The sequence below is a fragment of the Ptychodera flava genome, chromosome 1 (genome assembly GCF_041260155.1).
Source record: "Ptychodera flava strain L36383 chromosome 1, AS_Pfla_20210202, whole genome shotgun sequence".
Lineage (NCBI taxonomy): Eukaryota > Metazoa > Hemichordata > Enteropneusta > Ptychoderidae > Ptychodera > Ptychodera flava.
This window is the reverse complement of record NC_091928.1, coordinates 12,192,039-12,207,589: the sequence shown is the minus strand read 5'-3', so window position 1 is coordinate 12,207,589 and position 15,551 is coordinate 12,192,039. Positions and strand designations below refer to the sequence as shown.

The following is a 15,551-nucleotide window of genomic DNA, read 5'->3' as shown; positions in this document are numbered from 1 at the left end:
TCAGTTTTAATTTTAAGCAAACAAATTTGTAAGTTGTGTAATGGGTCATCTAATTAGTTTTCAGACGAGAAGCCAAACACTTAATTGGATGTGACACAGCCTAATTGGATCTCACTGATTTTGTTTGAAAGGGGTGGTTTAGTCAAATAAATCAGATTTCTTGATTGCTTGACTGTTTATGAACTTGGCATATTATCAAATAGACACATACTGGGAATAAATATTTAGCTTGGTACATCCGCAAAACCTATCACAGTCTTTTTACAATGTTTAGGGTTCTCACTTTTTTCACAAACATTTTGACATATTTGACATTTTTGGGTGGTAAATTTTCCTTGACCGCGTCCATGATATATACTGTGTGACCGCGAAATTAAATGAGAAAAACAGTAACTCGACTTGCTCTGTATTATTGAGAAATTTGTGTTGAAATGTCTTTTAAGGCACTGACTCCCCATGGTATGATTATAGCACTGGGTCTTTAGTTTTGATGACCATGTAAAGGATATACCGTATGCACAGATAGCTGAGATGATCATGTTGTGCTTCTACCTCAAACTCAAAGACAACGCCAATTCTAGACCGGGATTGTTTAGATTCATGTAAATTGCAAGGCTAGCCTTTGTATACATGTACATATTGTCTGTGAATGTGATGGTGATAAACCATTCACCACCAAACTTTGGTATGGATGTCTTGCATTTTCCATGGAAAAGATGGGACCTGCTGTAGTCTGTACACCAGTGACCTGAAATTGAACGTCATCAGTGGTACAAGTACGGCATGGTATTTGCTGAAAGCCAACTCCAGGCGAATTTGCTGAAGACAATCTTATCTTATCTCGCAAATATGGTTCTATTCTCTCTTCTCTGGTATTTACATGAGACTGGCCAAGACATTAACATCCATGCCCTATATGTTCTTATCTAGGACAACCCACAGGCATGGGGTCAGCAGATAGTATCGTTGAACAACATCAAATCTGTCTGTGTAGAGTTTTGCTTTTTATCAGTGTTATCTCAGGACCAATGATTTGACTGGGCGAAATTTTCAAAGGAAAACAAGGGACTGACATTATACTCTGGTAGATACATGTAGTTCATACCATAGTCTTTGCTGACAGGATGTGCACCAACCAGGGACCAAGGACAGAACCTTTAAGGTTAAAGTTAGTATGCCCCTCGAAAGTGAAAGACTTCCTCAAGTTCCTCAATGAAACTTTCAACCATTATCTCTCACCAAATCAATTATAACAATCTGGGGTTACCGGTACTGTGCAAAGTTTAATACTAGAGAGACAAATTACCGAAGAGTTACCATATTTGAAATTCAAAATGGCTGCCATCTCTGTGTTAACTCTATGAGGAAAAGTAAAATTTTCAATTTCTGAAAAACAGAGACTTTGAAATTTTTACTTACTTCATGAGCTTTGAAATAAACCCCAACAAGCAGTAGATCAAAGAAGACTTGTACAAAAATTGGGAATCAAAGTATCTGTCCCCCAGCCCAGGCACATTCTACTGTGCTTTCATGGTTTCATATAATATATAATCCTAGATGGGATTATTGATCTGAGATTTAGATTTAGATTACAGGATTATACATTTACTGAACACTAAAAACATGAATGGTATAATGCAATTATACAGCAATGTGAAAATGCACCAACCATCATGCTAGCTGTTTTGTTTCCAAAGACAGTACATGTATACACTTAAGAGACTTGTACTTGCACTGCGGGGAGCCATACACTTTAACACTTTCCATAAAACAAGTTCAACTCCAGGGCTGTACCAAACTTATAACAAGTATAAGGTTTTTATTTGAGGGAACGAAATACAACAGGTTTCATCATTGAAAATTTGCATAGTTGAGAATCTGATCGATTGTTCTTCTTTTCTGGTGCAAAAAGTTACAAAATTGAAAAATATCATTTTTACGTATTACATAGTTTGGTTAAGAATTCAAAATCCTACAATTGGGATTCAACGTATTACTTTCAATGATTAATGCTGAATCCACCCACAGTTAAAAGTTTTAGTCCCTTATACTAACACTGTTAACCATGTCACATACCTTAGTAACCACAACGGTCATAATTTAGCAACAGAGTCTACAAAACACCACTAAATTTTCAATAAAATATTTCACTATCCGTAATTGCCAATTACTCACTGACAATGTAGCATGACATTGCATTCATCATGAATAATTTTGATCTAAAATCGGCGCTGGCTACTTCAGTATACTATATTTGCACTAATTCACCTCACTACCAGTACATTAAAGCCCCATTAGCAGTATCTTTTTGCATTTTGCTTTCCAAAAAATATCCTCGAATCTTTAGGCAGATGTTTTGAATTCTCGTTATTAAACCATATTCAATGAAAACATCACAATTTTAATCCTTAGTGAAGGCTTTGGTTTTTTAAGTTAAGATGCTTAACATGTGTATAAATTAAAGTCACCACCATATTGGGTTGCCACTTCAAAATTTTAATTATTTAGTCGTTAAAAATTTAAGTCATCCATTTATAATCAATGTTTGGAAAACGTTCTGTAGGTACACTTCAGTAAACCCTTTTAAATAAGCTGTATTTAATTTCAAACCATCTTATTGAAAAAAATGCAAAAAGATGCAGCTAGTGGGCCTTTAATACACCAAATTCTGTATTCTCAGATTTGGCAGTGACATTGCCTGTATCAAGAATCATCACTCAGATTTGGCAGTGACATTGCCTGTATCAAGAATCATCAAAGTTGAAGAATCTACCAGTATGTAACTTCAAGAACACTGATCTTCAAAACATAAAGGGGGAATCTGTGACAAAACATATGCAAACAATAATTTTTTACAGTATGGCTCTAATGTTAAAATATTTAAAAGATTCTAAAAAACTAGAGGCATGCTTTGGAAGTACATTTACTGTCACTGTTTACGGGACAAGACTGAATTCTTCACCAGAAGGAACTCATCACCTCTAACCCTGACACCTAAACTATCATAAATTTCTCACAATCTTGCCTTCAAAACAGACTGATTTCAACCGCTGGTCATTCCACGTCTACAGCTACAGATTCCTTTGCCCCCAAAGATAAATTGTATCAAGTATTTGGTCGTCACTATTAGAGGCCAGAAAAAGGTTTGGCAACTGACTCTGGTCGGATGTACCCTAAAATAACTCCAAAAGTACAAGAAGACCGAGTTAATAAATTTGACATAAGAGTCAGGTATCCTGTTAGTTCTATAGGGATATATTTCTTTTGCAAATATCTGGCTGTAGTGTGTCTAGTATTACGCCACAGTTGTAACTTTCAGCTGAGTATTAAAGTATGGTGTATAACCAGAACAGCACGTACACAGAACATACTATGTACATGTGTATGGAGTATGTTGAAGTTAGAAGAACGCTGTTTCCTTCAATGATAATAAACATTTCTACCCAACATTGAATACTTGCCAGAAATTCTCTACTGATAAATTCTTGAATGCAAAAGAAGAGAGAAAATGGAAAATAACAGAAATACACGTATTAAACGGAGATACAGATATTAAACAAACCCTGTTCCTTATTCTACCGGTATACACCTCTTAAACACGTGTAAGTTTTCCAAAAACAAAACTAAGAGAAACTGAATTTCTTAGATTTCATTGCAATATCATTTTTGATCTATAATTCCCCAGAACTTTATAAGTTTATGTCAACAGCGGCATTTGGTCGTCTTAAGCATCAAATCCCTACAAAAATATTTGTGCTTGCAATATTTGTTTTATTGAATACTTGTAAGGCTTGGTATGATCCCCTGGCAGTTATTTTATTCCTGTGAACAAGAAATATTTAATAAACAAAGCCAGATCACAAAGATAAATATTGTCTCAAGTTGTATTGGAACATTTCAGGTATGCAAGTAAAGCAGCAATATTATGAAGAAAATGTGAAGATAAAACAACATCACACTTTTCTTGTATCCACACTATTTCTAAATGTTTAATATTTTGAATTATTTGTTAGTCAACAGATGTTGCAATGACATTTCATATTCAAGAGTTTAATTAGGTTACCGAGGTGGGTAACAGTAATATTCTGATCAAAGCAAGAATCGTCCAGATGCACAGGGCTTCATCAGATGTGGCCGCGTTGATGTTTGAATATGAAAATACAAATACTGGCATGAAAATTATTTGTTTAAGAAAAGCGATGAGTCAGCGATTTTTGAACTTTAGTAATTATTGCATTTTCCACATAAACATTGTGATTTCTTTTGTATTCAAGTTATTTTTTTTGTTTTTTTTATAAGAAAACAACTCCATGTTGTGTGTGCAGATCTGGCACTCCTCAATAACTTGCTTTTCAAATAGACAATGTCAGGTTTGATAGGCAAGTCTTTGTATATGCAATGTCATCATCCATATTAAACTTAGAAAAACCCCGAAAGTATTTTTTTTTGGTTATTATGCCATATGATTACAGTTTTGCAGAAAATTTACAGACAATATTTGGCAATTTTCTGGCACCAAATCATAACATCCATAAAATGTGTGCAAAACAACACTATTAAAGAAGAAATCAAATGACGCAATCACCACAGGGAACCATTAATACCTGAAGGTTTGACAAAACCTCAGTCCTGAACAAAACACTGCAAAGAATTGGTCACACAGTACGCAGAAACGGCCTTGAAAACTGTGTGCCAACCAAGCATGAAGACAACCAATGATACGGTTTGAGGGAACACAGGGTTCCATAGTGCACAACCACAAACAAGCATTTCACAATCAAGGATCACCACACACGGGTTCATGGGTCATTCACCACTTGGGGAAAGGGCTTGAAGATAATTACTTCACAGCAACACTACAAATTACGTATCGCCAAATGTGTTCCATTATCTGGAGAAAGTACATGAGTAAACACTGTCAACAACAATATGATGGTGATGTTTTCATAGCAGAAAAGAATTTTTTCAATCATTTCTAGTGAAGAAATTCTTTTGGGGTTCTTGAAGGGCACAATGAAACTTTTTGAAGCCCTTCAATTTCAGATGTTGGCATATCTGAACAGCATTGGGTGACAGAGTTCACGAAAACTGTGTTAATATTTGCAGCAAAATGATGGAGCAAAAACACTCTGACAGTGGATCATCAAGCTAGACATTCAGTTGTTTTCAACCACCTCCACTTCAAAATGTACAGGTTCAACAATACCTGGAGAAATCCATAAGTAAAGGATTTTTCAACGGGTAATAATTTACTCCCGATAAATTTCAGGTCATTCATAAGAGCGCCCATTGTTTTTCAACTTAGCCTGGTGATCATGAACTTCAGAACAAAGTGGCTTTTTAACATTTGAGTGAATTTTTAAGTAGACGGACAATGACTGGCAGGTGGTCCAAAGCACTCTCTGATGAGAAAACTACCATTAAATACAACAATTAAATGCCAAAAAAATATTTCAGGGCAATCATTGCAGCTCCATAGCTAAAGTCAGCCAATCGGTCAAACAATCCAGGAACAGTACACCGGTAGAGCTAAAGTTACAATATTGCTTGATGGATTTTCCTGCACTGAGCTCTTCTATTGATATTCTATGGTATTTCCTGTGTTATGCCAATGTTAAAGAGGCCTACCTGAGACCAAAGATTATGGAAAACCATTTTTGTGAACTCATAAAAAAAATTCAGATTGCTTTTGCTGTGAAATGCAAGCCAAACAGAGAAACAGAATATCTCACCTCCATGGCTTTTGGCGGGTTATCTGCTCGACACGTTTGTAATAGCTTGCATGATCACGATTCACAACTCGACAGGAAATAATTGCCACTGAAGCACTATATAGGCATCTACAGACTTCAGTCACTGCCAAGCGGAAATTGTAGTGAATGTAAACGTCTGCAATGACGGGATATTAAGTCCAAATTTGCTTCAGGCGAAAACATCCTGTCTGTCTAACCACTCAGGATTACTGTACCGGTATACTGTTAAATGGTTTATGGACCATCACAGGGCATGCGTGCAGTTTACAGGTGTTATATTCTGAAAGCCCTGGGGACTTACAATTTGTTCTGCTTTTTATAGCCATTTCAAATGTATCACATTTTGAAGGGTAGAGTGGATGCAAGAGTTACCAGAATTAAATGGCGCGAGAGAGAAAAAAGTTGATATAACTGTCAATTTCAAACTACCGGTATCAGTTCTCAACACACTGCCAGGGCTGTCAAATCGTAACTGTGGAGCATGTTATATTTTCATTGTTGCCTCCTCATGGCATAATTACACAAATTTATACGCCTTGTATTATATTCTCGTTCAAAAGACTGACTCTTTGAGCTGACAGGAATTCAGGCAGCTGTGTCATTGTACGTTCCACACTGACGGAACAAACACTGTCTTTATGGCTTGTGTTGTACAAATTCTACCTTGCTTTATACCAGGTGTGGGGACATCCTCGTAAAATGAGTTTTATGAACCAATAACTTTCAGTCTCCACATCTGAAAATTACCATGTCAAACTGCATTGTTGAGTATTAATCTCAGAGGAGATATTTTGTCAGCCAGAGGCAACTTCTAAATCAGTCACTGTTCTAAATTTATGGGGACACTTAACAGCTGTCTGACCTGTACTTTTTGTTTTGTTTGGGATGCAACTGTCCCTGAGATAGGTTGGTGATAGGTTGGTGATGGGATATTGTGATTAACTACTTAGCTGTAGACCCTGTCACCACAATGGTTTGGTCTGATCTAATCGTTTACAGCGGTTTGCATGGACCTGTTGACACTGAAATGGGGAGAAAGGGTACACATGCAGTTTAACACACCAAGGATAATCAGCAGGCATATGGCACAACTTGGCAACCAGCTCAAAGCATACAGGTACAACTGAAAATTAAGGCACAGATTTTGTAAACTCAGAACAAACCACATTCTGAGTTTTGGAATAACATTTTGTATACCATTCAATTTACTATATAACTGTGCACATCTTCAGCTTGACATGTTGTACTGGGTACTGCAGTCACAACTATACAAGAAACGCTTCACAAAGATTTTTACCCAGCAGTACTGTCCATCCATCAATCCACAGTTAACAATTACTGTTGCAAAGTGCTTCACCAACGATATACACTATAATATCCACTTCACAATGAAAGATGTTTACATCTGACATAAATACAATATCCCTTTTTAAACAAGATTAATAGGATTGCCAAACAACCGTATATTCATGACCACTTGGTCATATTATACTCGGTTCATTGCATAATCTTATCGCTGAAGGAATGTTAAAGTTTACATTTGCGTTTCAACAAATTCCAGAAATGTGATCACACTGTACTTAAGATTCTGTGATATTTTTGATAGAGATATAGGCTATTTTTAAAAAGGAAATTATTTATTTAAAGTGTTTAACAAATGACCAAAGCTGCTATCCCGCATAATGTACATTTTTAAGGCAGGTATGTGTATAGTTATAGAAACACTTTTTAAAAAAGCATTTGACAACAGTATTTTTTAGATTGTAATAGAGCTAAGGACAGATCTCAAGTTACATTCAGTGAGCAGATAAACTTTAAATTCTAGTCTTTACTGTATATAAGGCCAATCACAAAATAATTTTGCCATACCTGAAGAATACTGGACCACAGTCTCTTTAAATCAGCTAGTGCTTGTCTAAGGGTTCCTAAGTGGAGAATAAATAAATCATACGGTACTCCCTAAGACAGCGTTGAATTGTACCAAGCTAAGAATGGACCCAGTATTACTTCAGCCTTGTTAAAATTTTTGAACAACCTTGTAGTTTTCTTTTGATTAAAGTTGGGCCCGAATACAACAGTACTATGGTCTAGTCCAGTATCTAGCCCTTGTGTCAAACTCACTATACCACTGAGTTTGTAAGGCTAGATATTAAACTGATAAATGGGCACACAGTCCATGTAGCCGACAATGAGATGCAAATGATATGCGGTAAAGGTCTCCTCAACTAACTTTCAGCTGGTTGCTCACTTTCTACTATTTTTATAGTATTTTATACAAAGGCACAGACTTATTCTACCTTCAACTTAAAACTGATAGTGATTTTGTAGCTCATTCTTTACTGTTTTTCATAGTTTTTGGTAGCCGGTAACAGACACTTCGTGTTCGTGTCGGCTACATGGACGATCTGCCGATAAATGAGAATGAAGGAGTGAGTTGTCTTATATGCTAAGATTTCAGTGCAATCTGCCAAACTTTATGCAATTCAGTGAGCCAAGAAAGTTGATTCAACTATGCATGTGAAAAAACTCTCCTTCCTGGAAATGAGTTTTTTGCTCCCTTTCCCTACAGGAAAAGACAGGATGAAACAGGAAGATGTGGGGTAAATGGCATGGAAAGCATTTGGAAATATCAAGTGGGTGATTCAGGAAGTATTAAATAGCCAAATGGCCAGAACAGTGTAGTCGTTGTGAACTGAAGGGGTCACCATCTTGCACTGTTTCTAGTCTACCAATTTACAGGTCTTTGGGTCTGGAACCTAAATCACTCTGACACCGCTAGAAGGCTATAACCTTGTCATTTGGCCATTATTTCCCTCCTAACTGCTAAACAACAAAATTCCTCACATATTTTTGAGAAATTTCAATCCAATCTAGGTTGCCAAAGTTAGGAAAAACGCAATCAAGAATGGAACCACTCTCATCAAACATTTCATGTCGTTTTGAGGCAGCACGTTATGGTTTGGTCATCATGTCAATCTAAGTGTACTGTAATCTGTAACGTTGCTGAGTACAAAGTTTCCACTCAAATTTTGAGTCCGTTTTTCTTAAAAGACCTGAAAAATTTGTTGATGAACACATCCCTGAACAACCATGCATCCACCAGTGTTATGAAACACACCCATCACCACCAGTGTTACTACCGATATATATGACACACCCCAGTACACTGAAGTTTATCAGTTCAGAATGGCTGACTTCATTATTCTCTCTAAATGTGGGTCGTCTTGCAAGTTTTGAATTCAGTCATTAATTCATTGGTCCATTAATGACTCTTGTTCTTTCACAATTCTAAACCAAAACACAGGGTAAAGAAATGAGACTAGAACTTCATGAAAGTATTTTTGTAGAATTTCAACTGATCTACGGTAAGTGAGGACATATCGGGCTACAAAACACTGGCCACAGAGTCAAACTAACCGTACAAAACATGCAGATATATTTCAAACCATACCAACTGATATCCTTATGAAGTAACTTCATGAGCGCCACTTTGCAACACGATCCCTCCGGTGGCCACAACGTTACAGCTCAAGATTTTGCAACAAAAAATTAGCAGTCCCTACATCTGAGACAGACAGACAAACATACAGACATCTCATTTTTCAACGATGCACGACAAAACTGAAAACTTACCAGGAGGAATTAATTCAGGCACGTCTTCCAACCCTTAAGACAATGACGACATGAATCGAGAGCACGGACGTCACAGCAGTGACGTCTCTGAACACGAGATGGCACTTAAAACAAGCTCCGTTTACTGGGAGCGTATCAATCGTAACCAGATACACTACCACCTACAGAGGGCATCAGTGACTAACAACCACTGCTCCATCCTGTAAACACGTAACATACTGTTTGTTTCATCCCGCATAAAACATGTCACGCAACGGATCTCAGAGGCAGAATATTTTTTCATCAAAAAGCAACATGTTGGCATGCCAGCACATCAACACATTATCCATACATGCAGTATTTCCTTTGGTTTTGAGGTCACAATGATACACACCAGGGAGTCAGGGTTAAAAAGGTCAATGACTGACAAAAGTTACCGAAAACTCAATTTACAGGACACTACCCTACCCGGTATATAATTTCACTTTCTAACAAAACAACACCCATAAAAATTCAAACTACAATTTAAAAATTTTCTTCAGTTTGCTGTCTGTCAGTTTTGCATGCATCGATCTGGACTGTAAAAAATTTGCAAATCTTTTCATTCGTAAAACACAAAAATTCCTTTGATTAAAATTTGATTATATAGGCACAACAGATGTTTATTTTTCCAGGGGCCATGATGTTTACAAGTTCAGCACTTACTGGTTTCCTGTTCAAAACAATGCAAGAAATGTATATTAGACTTCCATCTGTACTTCAAATACTACTTTTATTTTTGGAAACAAAATGGCACAAAGAATGTGGGTCAGTGACTGCAGTCAGCGGAATACAAGTATGAAGTGAAACATACCGGTATGAAAGCAAAGTCTATATGACACAAAGCTCCACTAGCTGTACAATGCATGCACATATCATTTTCAACGTTCCGTGTTGCACCTTGGCGATTGATATTCGGTCTCTAAAATTTTCATAATTACTATCTGATTTACCACTTGTGGCAGCTCATTTTAAAGCTCTCGGAGTAAGAGAAAATTTCATTTTTAGTTGCCCAACAATCAAAAATTTTATTTTTTCCCATGGAGTTAACACGGGGATGGCGGCCATGTTGAATGTCAAATATCGGTAAATGTCAGTAAAAGTTTTTGTTTCCCTGATAGCAGACTTTGCACATCAGCGACTTCTGTTTTTCATTCTTGCTTTGGTAAGACTTAGGTTCAAAGTTTCATTGCGGAAATTTTGAGCAAAAATTTCAGTTATCCAATTTCTAGGCGCATATTTCCTTAAAACACCGGTCCCTTTCCTTGTTCTATCCTCAAATCTTGAAATGCCTGGTGTTCATCCTATCAACACGGCATATCCATGTGTAATAATATACAATGTTTTGTTGGTACTGATAAAAATTCATTTGTCAGCAACAACAATGCATATTGTTTGCAATGTTTTGAGTTTGTAAAGCTAAAACTTTGTAAATATTAACATACCTTCAGGAGAAAAAGAATTAAGACAGAGATAAAGAAATAGAAAATATACTTGCTTTCTGGAACAAAATAGATGAAAAAATTATCAAAAGTTAAAGTTACTGTTAAATGATGCTTACTTGTTGCATACCGGTAGTTTATAGGCATAAAAATATTACTTTTTTCCTTAAAATCCACCATGAATTCAAACGCTACACGACATTGGGAATTATACCGTATAACATATCACTGTCACAAAACTGAGTTCACTGATTCTCAGGACACACTTTTTGAAATTATTTCTGGTAGATTAGCTGTAATGAATAATTGATTTAGATATAATATCTATATCATCTGCAAGTGGGATTGAAAGTGTGCATGTTTTGTTGAACCGTTCTTTCAGAGTGTGTTTCAATACGCTGATCACGATAATTGACTTCTCAAAATGACGCAAAATTTGTTAAATACCATACCAAAAGAGAACGACAACAAGACACCAGTGAACAGCAGTGCCATGGTGATATTGAGTATACTCTAGGACCTACTACATGTATCAATATCTGTTTCAGACACTAAAATATTAAATGTCAAATGTCGACACAGACAGATTAATATCGCATTATTTTCCATTGTTATTATTAGCCACATGTCTGCATCTAATCTTTGAAACACACAATATCAAATGTGCTGGTATTGTGTTTTGTGACGGACTGGTGTATCAGTGTTCAAATCTATTATAATTGAACACAAGATGACCAACCGCTTGTTAATATTTCTTTCTTACATTTCAGTTGGGTGCCTATTATGTTTCCAATTCATTCTCCAGATGATGGGTATACGTATTTCAATACAATTGCATTGTCTCTCAGTGCCACTCAGTGTGGCGACTTTTCTGTCTATCTGTCTCTGCTGGTATGTGTTATTTTTGGATCTCAGTAGGGAAAAGACATTGGTGTCAGTGAAAGCAAGCAAACAGTCTAGTTATTTTGAATTTAAAGTGGACTTGCCCCAAGTCTTTGGGTAGATAGAGTAAACTGAAGCAACATACTCTCAGACTGGCATACCGGTACTAGTCGCATAGATCTTGAGGTGAAAGCGATGGCCAGCCAGTAAACTGCTATGTTCGCCCGAGTAAAGTAAAGTGACTGGGGCCAATCTAGGTTTAAAGCAACGCTGGGTACTAGATGAGCATGCAAATATTGGTACAGTACTACGCTGTACGTCCCTTATGGACACGTTAATGTCCATGTTAATTACTCAGCGTTACGAACGAAACTAAACAGACTTTAAACAGACTAAATATAGATCATACAGATGAAGTTCCGAAATATGATATACTTACAAAATCATCATTGCGATACCAGAGCTATTCTCTCTGATGTTCCACTTGAAGGATTGAACACAAAGCCCTCCCCGCTGTTACCATGGCAACAATACGTTACATCACTACGTGAATTTAATATAAATAATTCATGTTTACACCCCTGATTACCCTGGGAAGTAATATGCAGTACGCGATTACATGGTAATTTTACTCATGAATACACCCTATACACATAGCAGAGGCAGTGGTATATAAGTATTGCATCACAAAATTTACTGACATCATCCAAATATCTACGTTGTTTGCAGTCTCCCAATTAAATCTCATTAAATATTGTTCCGTTTGCAAAGACAGTGTAATTTGAAACATGTTCAATATTACCATGGTACCGCTGCCATGGATTGTGTTCGTAATTAAATTGCCATTAAATATCAACATTTGTTTCTTCACTTACGCAATTTCTGCATTCCTTCAGCGACATTAATGGCAAAGCGTATGTGCAATGTGTAGTGAAAGACTCAATATTCTTTGTCAGCTTCCTTGGATTTTTTCATGAAATCAGCTCATTTATCATTTATTTTGATTTCTTGATTTGTATTCATATAAGATACACTCCCCTCAACCCCTCCCCATGTCTGTCTGTATACTTGAGAGTATGTATACCAGGACTAGATGTTGAACGTAAACATTTCATCCTTTCAGATTGGACTTTCTGCTAACTTACCTGTGCCGGAAGGAATAATATTTGAGGCACAGTGGAACAGTCAGCCATTTTTAATATTCATTAATTTCAGGCCTGCTACATTTTTTTCCATAATATACTATAATATATCATGTTTTTGGTATTGACACTCAAAGGTAACACCTTAACACATGGATAATTCTGATACCAGAGTAATTTATTAATTAATTAAAAGCTTAAATTACAACCCTTTTGTTACCATGGTCCAGCCCAACCACATTATTTTGTGTTTGAGTTACACCTTCCAGTACTTATATCTGTATACCGCACATTGAGATTAATAGTTTTGTTGCCCAGTTTCTACACAACCATGTGATTTCAATGCAAACTTGAACTCGTGGAAATTATCTAGTGGGGAAGGGACATGTAAAAAGACCTTGGATTGTTTAAGGATTGCTTGCCAACTTGTACAGGGATTACCGGTACATTCAGATTAATTTCAAATTAATGATATACAACCTTGAATGCAACAATTTGCTGGCTCTTGATTTCCAAGATATTCACCCCTACTGCCATGATCTAAGTGCTTTGTAAATATTTGATATGGCAGATGGTAGCCCTGAAGATGGAGGGTAAAATGTAAATTGCCTCCCAGATACATGCATCCCCATGCCAGTTTTACAGACTGCAGACCTGAAAGCAGCACTTACGATATGTTGGAAGATAGCGGATTTGATGATCCTATGTTATCAGTCCAGCTACATGTAATATGTTTGAAGCGGCATGCAATGGTGTTCATATTTATGTACCATACAAGGCATTTATTTTGAGAAATACCCCGGTATACAGTAAAGCTGACATTTATGACTGAAAAATAATGTACCTTGGATCAAGGCACTGCAGTATACCGTATAATCCAGGCACAGGTTATGAGTTTACAGCTCCAGAGCTGGTAAACTAATTCACTTTAATGCATATTTTTTTGACAACTGCTTGTGTGACTATAACATGAATTCAATTATCCATAATGACAATACCACTGTACATCTACCAGGCTGTGTTGACGAGCCAAATACTGGGTATTTTAATTACCAAGTACCGGTATACTAGAAATTATCTTGATTCAAAAGTAAAAAGTTGTGAACAGTCCCAGTACGGTATAAATTCAGCTATATTAAACTTTGAATATCAAAACAAAAACCTGAAAACTGAGACTTTGTTTCTGACTCCGTTTGAAATGCACATGTGAAAGGCAGGTCAACCAAAACAATAATGACTAATATTTATAAACTGTACATTAGAACTGACTGTGCTTTTATCTCATAAATATCCATTTTCAATTTTATTTTTGCATGAAATATGCACATCTAGCACCTCTTTTTTCTCTGAAGTAATGATGGCACATCATTTCAACGATACAGTTAAGTCATTTCAACTGGGTGTGAATTCATTTGAAGTTGCCAGATCTATTTCCAGTAAGATATATTTAGAAGCATATATGTCACTTTGCCTATGCGACATTTGACCTGCTATTTGTTTTGTTGAATATCAGCTACCAAATGCTTAACACTGAATACATGTATTAATGCTGGAGACACAAATCGTGTTCACTTACCAAATTGTTGCTGTGTTGAAATGAAACCAGTGAATTTTTCAAAATGTCCTGTGAAAACAAAAGTAAATTTTAGTCCAGCATCACCGATGTTTCAATTCCGATGCCAAAATTAGGGAGTAAAAGCACTGAGGCAAACAAAATTGTGAACAATGACACAAATATTTTCTACTGGAGTCTACTGACGTTATTTATGTGAATTAAACAAATATTGTTGTTCATATATCCATAGAGGCCAACATATTTGACTTTCCATTATCATCATACGACTTTTTTATTTTCCCCTGGCACAGGTCTTGACAAAAGCTCTCTCTATTCACACACTACCCTAGGGTACAGTTTTACCTCAGGGGGACGGTAACAGGCCATGAGAAGCAAAAGCATGCCTTGGTTGGGAATTTTTAAAAGCAAACTTGTTAGGACTTGACAAAATAAACACTTAATTGCCAATTTCTTCACAAATTTACAACAACAGTGAAAAATGTTAATTTGATTAAACTGCAGCTTCTGACTAAACCAAGCAGCTACAACCTTTAAAATTATTTCCTTTTAATCCCATCTCACACATCTGGCCATGAGATTTAAACTGGTGGTGATTATAACTGAACCAACCACTATTCATCACAAACAGTGCAAGTTTATCCTAATTCCTCGCAAGTACACACATGAAGCTGTACAGATACTCTCAGTAAAACACTGACCGGTTTGTACATGTAGGGTGTCATTGAAATGATTTCTATAATGGTCAATGCCAATTCAATATAGTACATTGTAGAATATGTTCCCCCCTGGAAGATATTCTGACTCTCAAACTTTCACAGTAAATTTTTGCTCAACCACTTGTGGAAGCTCATTTTGAAATTCAGAGTAAATAAAATTTTCAATAGCTAATTCATGGAAAAGCAGAAATTTTATTTTTCCTCATAGAGTTAACAGAGGGATGGTGGCCATTTGTCGGTATACCGTATATCTGCTGATTTGTCAAGTGCCAAATTTAGCATGGTGACACCTTATTTTATTCTTAATTTCCAAAAGAAATTGTTTAAAGTTCAAGCTCCTTCAGGAAAATTTGAACAAAAGTTCAAGCTCCTTCAGGAAAATTTGAACA

General features: G+C 36.3%; 1 protein-coding gene across 6 annotated transcripts in view; it reads right to left on the bottom strand.

The window, feature by feature from the left end:
* The window catches only part of LOC139130235 (ras association domain-containing protein 8-like), a 41,543-nt gene that overhangs the window by 7,651 nt on the left and 18,341 nt on the right, over positions 1 to 15,551 (bottom strand). For 3 of the 6 annotated variants that reach the window (XM_070695994.1, XM_070695988.1, XM_070696002.1), the window contains one exon: positions 14,447 to 14,494. The exons of 1 other annotated variant lie outside the window; for it this stretch is intronic. The gene's annotated coding sequence lies outside the window, so the exon portion shown is untranslated. Of the gene's footprint in view, positions 1 to 5,732; positions 5,997 to 9,386; positions 9,493 to 14,446; positions 14,495 to 15,551 lie in introns of those variants that run through there. 2 more of the 6 variants (XM_070696010.1, XM_070696024.1) reach the window with 2 other exon arrangements.